The following is a 13106-nucleotide window of genomic DNA, read 5'->3' as shown; positions in this document are numbered from 1 at the left end:
TTGGCTGATTCTACTTTATAAATAGTTCTTTTCAGTGAGTTTTTGTACGTTTTTACTCATGGGACCAATTCTGTGTTATAAGTATATTCTTGTGCCTCTTTTTCAAGCCGTTGAATTTTTTTTCATTATTTTCTTGTATTACTCTCATTTCCTTTACTCTTTTTATCTCTTTTATTTGATTTTAAAAAATAATTTTAAACTCATTTTTGAAGGCTTGAATGGAGCACTTTGTTGCCTGTTTCTAAGTTTGTGTTTGCATTTTCCCTATCACCATAATAACTTTATACTTTGAGGTTGTCTTTAAAATCTTTTTTTTTTGCTTATTTTTTCCAAACCTTTTCTTGAATTTTAACTCATGTTGAAGTTGGGCTCTGCTCCAGGAGTAGATGAGATAAATGTCTTTTGGTGTGACTGTATTTAGAGTTATCTCTCGGCATCTTTAAATTTTCAATTCTTCCAAGGTGGTTGATTTAAGAAGTGTTTACTTTTCTCCTGATGTGTGCTCTGGTCTGAGCAACAATATATACTCTTTTCTCCTCTGGAACTATGCTCAGGTTCTCTACTTTCCCTTTAGCACCAAATTCTGGTGTAGTAATCCTCCTTCTCACCCTGGAGCTTTGACCCAGGACTGTCATGCAAATACAGGCAATGCGAGAGATCTGCACCCAGTACCAGCAAAGGGATCGTTGTATTCTCTTTCTGATTAGTTGTCTGACCTCCTTAGAAGACAGAATCTGTGATCTGAGAGTTCCAGAAATCACTGCTGTCAATTCAGAAAAAACATATTAAGGGCTTACTCTATGCAAAGCATGGTATTAAATACTGGGATACATATTGAAAATAGGATGTAAACAGCTATGTGGCTCAGTGGTTTGAGAGTCAAACATAGATATTGGAGGTCCTAGCTTCAAATTTGACCTCCTGTGTGACTTTGGGAAAAGCAAATCACTTATTACCACTCTTCTGCCTTGGAACCAATACATAGTTTTGGTTCTAAGGTGGAAGACAAGGGCTTTTATAAGGGAAAATTGAAGGAAAGAAAAGTAAAGTAAAATAGGACATGCTCTCAAGAAGCTTACCATCTAAAGAAGACCATTGCACACATGGAAGGTTTCCATTGCAAGTTAGAGGGGAAAGTCCCAGGGTCCTTAGGGTGGAGTGGTATAACAAAAGTTAATGCATTGTTTTTAATGTTTAGTTTTTTCCTATTGATAAAATCAAAGGAGTTTCTGATGTTGAACCATTTGATGCTGCCAAGTATTTTGGTGACAAGAACTTTCTTTCCCTGATGTTGATATTTTGTAGCAACTATAGGAACAGTTGCCAGTCTGAATCTCCACAGATCTTGATTTCCAGAGTGATGGCCCTGAATGGTGGACGGGAAGCATGGTTCTTTCAGAGGCTTTTGAGTTCAGAGTTCAAGGATGTGTCCTTTATTGTCTGAGAAAAGATAATTGTCAAGGTTGTAGTGGTGTCCCAACTTGCTAGGCACATATTCCTTCCTCTCTCTCTCCCTCAAGGGGACTTGCTTCTTCAATTTTGGCTGACTTATCTGGCCCGAGTGGCCTTTAGATGCCAAATGGTAAGGGAGGGCTAGCTCCTTTTATATCAGTCCTACTTCTTTAGATAATGGCTGAGTGTAAGTGCTGTGGTGTGTATAACATATTATTATTTTAAATTGCAAAGCTTAAATTCCTTTTAAGAAGAATTTTAGGTAAAGAAAGATGATACCTCTCCGAATCCAGAAACTGAACTGTTGGAGAAGACACCATGAAGAAGCCTCCAGACCAAAAGCTGCACAAGAAGATCAAAATGAACTTTGGGTGTGGTTGATTGAACTTTTATTTATTTTTATCTATACTTTCACGCCAAAGGGGACTGCCCCCTAACTGACTTTTTGTCAATGCATCTAGCAATTATTGGTTTTGTTCTTTTTTTTCTCTTCTCAAATTATTGTAATCCAGTTGATTATGTTTTCATGATCCTTTTGGGGAAAAAAGTTTTTTTCCCAACAAGGATCATACAGGGAAATGTAAAAATGGAGATTTGAACCCCGGACTTAAATCCCCAGAAGTCCTTGCTCTAGTTCCCGAGATGCTTTGTAACCTCACCTAAATTCCCACCTGGGCCAAGAACAAATTACCATTTAAAGGGTCTCTGCCTATGGCTCATGCTTTTCCTACTTCTGCTTCCAAGCAGACGTGTCTCTCATGATGTAAGTGAAATTGAATGGGCCTTTCGGCCCTCCTAGGCACGTGCTTTCTTACTCGTATTTTTTTTAATTCTTAATCTTAAATAAACCTCTAAAAAATATAATACTTCTAGCAGAAAAACAAATTTTAAATGCTACAGTTGGAAGCAAGCTTGTGATTGAAAAGTCTAGTCTTTAGATGCTCAAAGTCATCTCAACTCTCTCAGCTTCTTCTCCCCTTTGATTGGAGGCCTGGAGAGTGGAGCACTGAGCTCTCCAAGTTATCCTTTGTATGAGAATGGATGCACAGAGGTTGGAGGTGGAATTTCATGTTTGAGGAAGAGAGAGAAGAGAAAGGAAGTTTGGATGTATCACAGAATGAAAGGGATAAGGAGCAGGACAACAAGATTATTATTGTTTAGTAATTCAGTGGTGTTTGACTCTTTGTGACCTTGTGGACCATAACACTGTCCATGGGACTTTTGTGGCAAAGGTACTAGAGTAGTTTAACATTTTTTTCTCTAGTGGATTAAGGCAAATGGAAGCTAAGGGACTTTCCCAGGCACATATAGCCACTATGTTTCAAAGGTCAATTTGAATTCAGGTTTTCCTGACTTCAGTTCTACTGCTCTAACCACTGAGAAACCTAGCTGCCTCCAAGTTGAAGAAACAGATTGATATCATGGAAACTGGTGCTCCATATTAACCCCTAATGGGCCCCTTATCCCAAGAACTAAGATTGACATGCCCTTATTTATGTTTCACAAGGATATGTCATCCCAGTTTTCACAAGGATATGTTGTCTCAAGTTTGAGAACCTTAAAAATTCTCAGACCCTACTTCATAAGGTTTGGTTAAGACCATTCCCCATTTTAAAACAATGAAGGAACTTAGATCAGGAATGTGAGACCTCTACTTAGATCAGGAATGTGAGATCTCTACTCCACCCCTACTTAAGCCTGCTTTAGGGGAAGAAACTCCTTGATGAACAATGAAAGATACTTAAACCCATACTTATAGTAAGACAAAAGTTCTTAAGCTGTGACTATTTTTAGAACTAATACAAAAGGGTGCTAAGTACCTATAAAGGTCAGGCAACTTGTGAATTTAAAGGAGCAAAGAGGTGAGAAACTTACTCAGAGGTTTTTTGGTGTGAACTTAATAAAAAATTTAAGCCTTCTTAGGTGTGAACTAAGAATGGTCTGTCCTTTGGAAAATGTCTACTGTGATTGGTAGATGGGAGAACTTAGGGAAGGTGACATAGGAGAAAATTCCATTTATAAGGAGAGGAAAAGCTGAGTCTCAGGACAGTCAGAAGAATCTCTCTCTGGAGATGGATGGCTGGCTGAACTGGTGTCTCTGAGCACTAGAATCTTTGCTTGGATAGATCTTGTGGTGAGTGATTTAAGACTGAATGGTCTCTCTCTTAAGACTCAGGTCTAGGCCATGTTGGCTAAGGCCCTTCATACTTATTCCTCTCTTACTCTCTCTCACTTTCATTAATTCCTCATTTGTATGAATTAAAATCTCTATAAAACCCAGCTGACTTGGGTATATTTAATAATTGGGAATTTTTCCCTGGTGACCACCTTATTTTTTATTTAAAACAAGACACTGTCTTGAAACCATATTTTCTGCGGTCAATATTTACTCAATCAACTCTTTTATCTGCCACAGTTTATGTCTTCCACTATTTTAATCATTACAGATTTCACAAGTATATATTGTCTCAGGACTTCAGGTTTCACAAAGATATGTTGTCTCAAGGTTCACTGACCTGACCTATGACCATATGTTGAACATCTGGGTACCAAAGACTAAGACTAAGGCGCCTTTTGGCACCTAGGTGTTAAGACTATCCCCTTCCCTTACTCCTTCTATATAAGCCTGGTCTAAGAAAGGCTCAGGGTCTTCCACTTCTTGTGGAGACCCAGGCTATAGCTTGAATAAAAGTACCTCTTGTGTATTTCATTACTGTGTGTGTGTGTATCCTCCTTGGAATCAGAACCAGAACCAGACAGAACAAGGTTATGTAGGGTTTTAAAAACTAAACCAAAACACTATATTTGATTCCATAGGCAATAGGAAGACACTGGAGATCACTGAGTAGGGGAATAACATGATCAGATATGCTCTTAAGGCAAATCTCTATGACAGTGAAATCACAGATCTATTCTATCCTTTCAAGTAAATAAACAGTAATAACAATAGTTTCTCCCTTGTTAACTCAAAAATACCTTGCTTGGTACTGAACAGTAGTAGCAAGGATGGTTTTGGATTTCCCAAGACAAATGGCAATGATAATAGTCATAACCTTGGCTGCCATGGCAATGGGAGAGGAGATGAATACTTATCTTTCAATAAGAATCTTTCTCCACCTTCATTTCATTTCATGTGACCTTTGTTTATTTGTTGAAATTCTACAACTCCTTAACAAAAGTTCCTATATATATGTTCATTAGGTTTTGAGAAAAAAAGACCTTGGGGATTCACCTTGTATATGGTCTGAAAATATGTACTTTAAAAAATTGACTCTTTTTATTTTCAGTTCAAGATTTTCTCTCATCCCTCACCTCCTCCTCCATTTATTGAGAAATCAAAAAAATATAAAATTCATTACAAATATGAAGTAATATAGCATAAATTTCAGAATTAGTAATGTTCTGAAAAAAGAGAAAAATATTCTTTAATTTGTATTTTATTCTCTATCTGGAGAATATTCATCATTTCAGAATTATAGTGAGTCATTTTGTTAGTCATTTTGTTGATCAGAATTACTAAGAATTCAATATATTTAATTATTAATTAATATTACTAATATTAATTATTAATATATTTGTAGTGTATATTAATAATAATTAATTAATTATTGTGGTTAATTTTTAGTAATTAATGACATATTATATAATATAATAAATATTTAAATAATAGATTGATAATATAATTAATTAATAAATAATAATATATTTAATATAACATTAATGTTACTGTGCAAAATTTTCTCTTAGTTCTGCTGATTTTACTCTTCATCAGTTCATGTAAGTTTTCCCAGGCCTTTCTGAAACTACCCCTTTCATCATTTCTTATAGCACAATAGTATTCCATAAAATTCACATAATAAAATTCAGCCATTTCCCAACTGATGAGCATCCCCCTAATTTCCATTTCTTTGTCACAACAAAAGGAACTGCAACAAATATGTTTATACATTGGGTCACTTTTTTTTGTCCCTTTAATCTTGTTGTGATATCGACCTAGTTGAAGAATCTCCAAGTCAAAGGGTAGACATGATTTAATAGCTTTTTGAGCATATTTCTAAATTGTTTCCCAAAATGTTTGGACTAATTCACAGCTCTACTGATAATGCCTTAGGGTAGGTATTTCCCTACAAACTCCTTCTAGAATTTGTGGTTTTCCTTTTTTAACATCTTAGTGAATCTGATGTGTGTGCCTCTTCAAATGTGAAGGACAATAAGCAACCAACCAATGACTGTGAAATAGTACCTCAGAAATGTTCAAATTTGCATTTTTCTAATGATTAGTGATTTCAAGCATTTTTAAAAATGTTATTACTGCTAGTTTTAATTTCTCTGAAAACTGCCTCTTTATATCTTTTGTATATCTATCAGTTGGGGAATGGTTCTTTTTCTAACAAATTTAGCTTAGTTCTCTACATATTTTAGAAATGAGACTTTTATCTGAGAAACTTGATACAAATACCTACTTTCTTTCATTTTTTTCTAATTTTACCTACATGGATTTTCTTTGTTTAAAAACTTTTCCACTTAAATAAGTAAAATGAACCATTTTACATCCCATGAACCTCTCTGTCTATTATTTGGTCTTTAACAAAAGTTAAATCTAACCGATAATTTCTTCCATGCTTTCCTAATTTGTTTATGCTATCAGACTGTACGTCCAAATCATATACTCACTTTGATGTTATCTTAGTATATGAAATCAGATTTTGATCTATATTCAGTTTCCCTTTAGCTTCTTCTAAACAGTGAGTTCTTCCCCTGATGCTTGGGATTGGGGATTTTATTAAACATTAGGTTACAGGGTTCATTTGCTGTATATTGTTATGGTAAGTTAATATTAACTTATACCCCTTTGGACCCCCAAGACCCTTTTGATTTTTGAAGGTCAATCAGTTTAATTTTAGGGCTGAAGATCAAGCTCTCTTTCCCCAAGGATTCTTCCTTCTTTTGTCTAGCTATAAAAACAGAGTAGAGACCAATTCTTTGTTTGATCTGTAAACAAGAAATTTCTTGAGTAGTAAAATAATTAAATTAGCTAGGGAGACATCATGTGGGGAAGAGTGAACTTGCACTGTGAAGTCATTCTGGATTGTCAGAACTTTTGACATCTGGAACACCCATCTTGATTGAGATCTGAGTCTTTCAGGGAGGCACTGGAAAGAGACGTTACAAAGAGCATAAACTGATGGAGGGAACAGGAAGTCAGGGCTTTTTCTAGGAACCACAGACTTGAGGAGGTGACACTGACACAGGGTTTTCTCAACTGCTCATGGAGCAGAGAGCTGGAAGTGTTGGCTGGCCAGACAATTCCAGGCTCTTTCATTTGAACAACCATGCTTTCTCTCTCTCTCTCCACATACATATTTTGCAATTTAATGAATAATAATTATAAGAATAAGATAAGATTTCCAGAGAATTTTGATCATTACATTGCATACTTAATCTATTCTGTTAATCAACCACTTTATTTTTTATCCAGTGCCTAAAAGTCTTGATGATTATAGATTTATGGTATAGTTTGAGATCTAATACTTCTAGGCCTTCTCCACATAGTTTCACTGATTCCCTTGAAACTTGACATTTTGTTCTTGTAGATGAATCTTGTAATTTTTCCCCTAGTTTTATAAAGTAATTCTTTGGTAATTTGACTATTATGGTACTGAATCAGTAACTTAATCTAACTATTATTGCCATTTTTATTATATTGGCTCAGCCTACTCATAAGCAATTAATATTACTACAAATGTTTGGATCTGTCTTTATTTTTATGAAGAGTATATTATAATTGTATTCATATAGTTCCTCTGTGTATCTTGGCAAATAGACTCCTAAATATTTTATACTGTCAGTATTCATTTCAATGTGAATTTCCCTTCTATCACTTTCTTCTTAGTTTGTTGATGACATACAGAAATTATAATGATTTGCATAGGTTTATTTAATATCCTATGACTTTGCTGAAATTGTTCATTATTCTACTAGAATTTTAGTTAACTATCTAGGGTTATCCAAGTAAACCATTATATAAAATGCAATTTGCCCTCCACCAAAGAGCATATTGTTTTGGTTCTCCCTGGTTTAGGTATTAGGATTATATTTGTGTTATAGAAAAAATTGATAGGATTCCTTCTTTATCTAATTTTTTTCTCAAATAGCTTATGAAATATTATAATTAATTGTTCCTTAATATTTGGTCGAATTTGCTTTTAAATCTATTTGGTTCTTGACTTTTTTCATAGATTTAAAAGCAAATTCTACCAAATTCTTCTCAATATTGCTTTGACTTTATCCCACAAATTTTAGCATCTTGCCTTATCATTATCTTTAATGAAATGATGGGTAATTTCTATAATTTGTTCTTCAACTCATTTTGATGATTAAGTTAGTTTCTAAAATTTTATTTTTATGTTTTTATAAAATATAATTTTATTACATTATAGCCAGGAAAATATGCATTTAATATTTCTGTTCTTTTCCCAATTTAAGTTGTTATATCCTAATATATGGCCAGTTTTTGAGAGTGCCATGATGTTAAGAAAATAGCCATGCTCTTTTTAATTTGGATTCAATATTTTTCTCAGAGCTCTCATAAGTAATATCTAAAATTTTATTCATTTCCTTAACTTCTTTCCTATTTATTTTATGCTTGAATTTATCTAAGGATCAGCAAATTGGGAATCATCACTGACCCCGCAATTCCTAAGCCAAACTAAGCTGTTGTGTGAAAAAAGCCAAGTCCCCAGAGTTCCTAGTGTCATATATTTTTTTCAATTTTTCCCTAAGCCAGAGAGTTGTCCAGATAACTGTGAACAAGAAGCCATGGCTAGTAAGGGCCTCAGGGCAAACAAAAGGCTCCATCAGACATTCTAAAAGTGCCAGGCTTTAACAAATTCAGGACCAAGATAGGGAGTTTCAACTCAGCAGATGCAAAGATAGGGAGAATTTTACAAAGGAAGAGAGGATGTTTATATAATGGAGTTCCTCCTTAGTTTGAGTCAGCCCAAGAGTAAAGGAGATGGTGTAAATGGTAAGAAGTGAATCCTAAGATACTTTAGGGAAATATATATATATATATATATATATATATGCATGTATATGTATATATTAATACATGTACATTTATAATATATTCCTCCCCCTTGAGTCAGTTCAGATAAAAGTGAGGTTCAAGTGTTGCCTCCCTATTTTCCCCTACATTGTATAAAATTTTCCTTTCATGACACATAATTTTTCCAATTCTTTCTGTCATATCCTTCCTTCTCAAATTTTCTACTCAGCTCTGAATATTTTATCAAGAATATTTGAAAGTCTTCTATTTCATTAAATATTCTTACACTACCATCCTTATACCCACCCAATATTAGTATATTCAGTTATACCAGGTATACTACTCTTAGAGATAATAATATCTTCTTTGACTTCTAGACTATCATGCTCAAAGTTCTGTATTTCTCAATAGTGGTAGTTATTAAACCTTGTGTGAGCCTTACTGTGGTTCCACCATTTTTTGAATTATTTCCTTCTGGTTGCTTGCCATATTTTCCTTGATCTGAAGATTTTAGATTTAGGCTACTATATTTCTGGGCTTTTTCACTGGGGAATTTCTTTCAGGAGACAGCCAGTGGATTAATTCATTGTCATTCTTAAATATTTGTGAATTTTTCCTTTATGCTTTCTTAAAATATGATATCTAGGCTTTTATTTCTTTTGTTCACAACTTTTAGGTAGTCAAATGATTTTTAAACTATCTCTCCTTGACACATTTTCTAGGTCAGTTTTTTTTTTAATTTCATGTCATTTTATTGTTTTAGACTTTTGACTTTATTTAATTGTTCCTTTAAGTCTTGGCAGTTATTAGCTCAACTTTTCCAGTTCTAAATCTAATTCTAAGGATTTATTTTCTTCATTGATATTTTATATCTTTTGTCATTTAACCAATTTCAATTTTTAAGGAGTTATTTCCTTCAGTTTTTTAAACCACTTACTAAGCTGTTAATTCTCTTTTCTTGTACAGTTCTTAATTCTTTCCCCAATTTACCTTGTACTATTTATTTGTTTTTTTATCTTCTTTACCTCCTTTAGGTATTTTCATTTGTCTAATGTGTAGTCTTGCATTTTTTTTTCTTTTTGTTCAAGACTTTGTAGGTGTTTTAAAATCATGGTCTTCTGAGTTTTTGTCTTGGGCTTCGCCATCATCATGGTTAACCATAAGATAAGGGTTTATTTTGTTGTTGTTTTTATTTATGCATTTTTCCAGTCTACTTCTTTACTTTGAACTTGTATATCTGACTTGAGCTTCTATTGCTTTCATAATTTAGTCTGGGGTTCTGTAAGTTTTCAGTGCTTCTAAAGTGATATGAACTTGAGAGAAGTCTGTTCACTAACATCCTGGCTTGAATTCTGTAAGTTCTTAACCCACATCTGGGTCTGGAGGACTGTGTGTGTTTCCATAGAATGCTAATGGACTCAGTCACAGTTAGCCTACAGGGAGGTTTTAACAATTCAGAGTAACTGAATTTTGCTGCTCTGCCTTGGTTTTGATTTCCTATTCTTCTTTATTCCACCACAGGCTTATGTGTGGAGATCTGAGTCCCCACCTTTTTTTTCTTTTTTGTCTCACAGTCACTCAACTATTGTTGTAGAACTTGTTTCTTGATCCTTATGTCTATTTTATAGATGAGGGAACTGAGGCAAACAGGCTAAGTGACTTGTTTAAGGTCACATAGCTGGTAATTGAGGTCAGATTTATTCAGATCTTTCTGCCTCAAGATCCAAATCTCTACACTACTACTGTGCTACATAGCTGCTTCATGTGGATTTATATATGCACCTCTATCTGCATAATATATAACATATGTATATTTATATATAATCTGAGGTCTACTATAACTCTCTAAGGTATTTTAAATCCCTTTTTACAGATGAGAGAACTGAGACTGAGAGAGATTAAGTGATTTACCCAATTTCGCACATCTACACATCAGACAATAAGCATTTGTTAAGCTCTGATTAAGTGCCAGGTATGCTGAAAAACTCTGGAGTACAAAGAAAGACCAAAGACCACTTTTGCTCTCAAGGAGCTGAGAGTCTAATGGAGAAGATAACATGAAGACAAGTAGGTACATACAGGACATAGTAAAGATGAATTGGAGGTGATCAAAAGAAGGAATGTATTATCATTAAAGAAGATTATGAGATCAAAGATGGGTTCACATACAAAAGAAGATTTTAGCTAGGACTAGATATGTATATATAAATGTATAAGTATGTGTGTATATTTATATCCACATTTTCCCATCATCTTTACCTCTATATACAGAGAGATATTCATATTTCTTTACATCTATGCATGCAATGCATATTTCTTTATATCTGTGTAGATATATGCATGCATGCGCTACATATATATGCATGCATGTATGTATTGTGTGTGCATATTTTCCACAAATATATGCATACGCATACATTTCCAGGACAAGGAAAATATCTGAAATGCTGCTTTTGAATTCATTAACAACCACCCGCAAAAAGCGGACAACATTTGCCGAAGCAAACAAATGTCCTTTAAGTATAATCTAAGACGCATGGGAAGAATGTTTAAAGATTTCAACAAAAAGCCACCATTGGCAGAGTATGGCCTGAACCTCCATCTGTTTCTTTTTCAATAACAACTCTGATAGCTCAAGCAATTTCTTTGTATGTTCGACACGTGTTGTTGGAAGGATCTTTTGATTTCAGTTTCTGTGGCTTCTAGGAGTCTGGTGATGTTTATTGTTACTGAATTCATGAGGGGATAAAAAGAGGGTATTCTATAGATGGGCTACTCAAGAGTAATTAGAAGCAGAAATAATGGGTGGTGATTGACTGGACTCCAGGCTTACTTAATTACTTGACCTGTGAGACACTGCTGGGATGAGTGCTGGAACAGTCTTCTTCCTATGTTAATGAGCACGTCTTCCCCCAGATTCTGTACTAATGTTGTATGCTGTTAATGGGCCAAGACAGCTGCTTTACTAACAATGACTGTCTCAGGATTAAGATACTTAAAAACCAGGATGGCCTATAGGCTGTCTGGGGGTAGATATTGAGAGTGGGGGAAGGTATCTCTCTTAATGGGATGGATGGGCCCAAACCAAAGTGGCAGACTACAATAAATATGAGAGAAGGAGGGAGACGGATGGCATATGCAGACTTCCTGACCTAACTAGATAGAATTTCAATATTCAATAAATTAGCATATATTTTCAAAGACTGGGACTTCATTCAGTTGCAGAGACTTTAGGTGGCATTCCCAGAGTTTCATGGTGGGGAGACAAGTGCCCCTGGACTTTTCTCTTGAGCTTCATCCCTTTAGAGTACTCAGGATTTCCTTCCCAAATGCCAATAGCTGGGGAGATAAAATTATTTCCCCAAGGGAAAGTGGGACCACTTTTTCTTCAATTACCACTGGGGCAAGAATCCAGGACCTCACTGGTGTTTTTTAAAGAGTTCTGCCCAGCAACCAGAATCACAGATTTTGAGTTAGTTGAAAGGACCCTAGAGGCTATCTAATTTATGCTTTCATTTTATAGCTGAGGAAATGTAAGCCCAAAAAAGAGATTAAGTAGTTTAGCTATGGTCATTCAGGTAGTAAGCAACTAAGGTAGGATTTTAATTCAGGTCCTCTGGAAAAAATCCACTATTCTTTCCACTGTTTTCTGATCAGCTTGGGATCAGCTGGACTTGGATCAGACTGAGAAAGTTCAATTGTGAAAGGATTACATACAGGCTATTACTGCACACTATCCATACCCCCATAGCGTAAATATCCTGATTCAGAAGAGAATTAGTAGGAACCAATATCCACACCAACCCATTTTCTAAGCCAATTCTTGCTTTTCTCCAGTCCTTATCCTTATCTGATGTCCCTCTTCTCTGTGGCCTTTGGTCTCCTTTATTATTATTAAATTCTTCATATTTTTTGTCATATTCCTTCCATCTTTGGGTGCTAACCAAGACCAGATTTCTCTTGAAGACACCACATTTCTTGGGATTATCTCCAAGACTGGCTTCTTCTCTCCTACCCCATTGTTCATAGGCTAGAAGGAGGAGGAAGCTTTTTCCCTATGCTATTATCTCCTTCTTTATCATTCATTTCATTTGGACGAGATCCTTGTTGCTATCATCCCCAGTCACATTCTCTCCTTTAAACAAGTTCAGCAATTGTCTAACAATTTTTTTCTTCCTGTAACTCCTATCCTTTTTGAGATCCCTTGTCTCCTACATCCTCAACCCAGCATCTGTGACCTCTGTTTCTGCTCTACCTTGGCCATATAGAGATTCCATACCCCTCTATACACCCTTTCCTACCTCCAACTCAACTTAATTTTTCACAACTGCCCAAATTCTAAGGTATGGCTTTGCCCCATACTTATTCATGCACTCTACTTCAGTACTTGGGCTATATGGGCTATATATGCAATGGATAGAAATTCTTGAGTACCAACCACATGTTCAGCATCATAGGGGATATAAAAATTAGTTGAAAAAACACATGACTTAGAGCCAGGTGAAACTTTGATGTAGATAAAACCCTGAATACATATTGACTGTATTACCATGGGCAAGTCATTTAATTTTCCTGAGGCTCAGCTTCCTCATCGGTAAAATGGAGA

Source organism: Monodelphis domestica, chromosome 7 (assembly GCF_027887165.1).
Source record: "Monodelphis domestica isolate mMonDom1 chromosome 7, mMonDom1.pri, whole genome shotgun sequence".
Lineage (NCBI taxonomy): Eukaryota > Metazoa > Chordata > Mammalia > Didelphimorphia > Didelphidae > Monodelphis > Monodelphis domestica.
Note: the sequence above shows the minus strand (reverse complement) of the source record.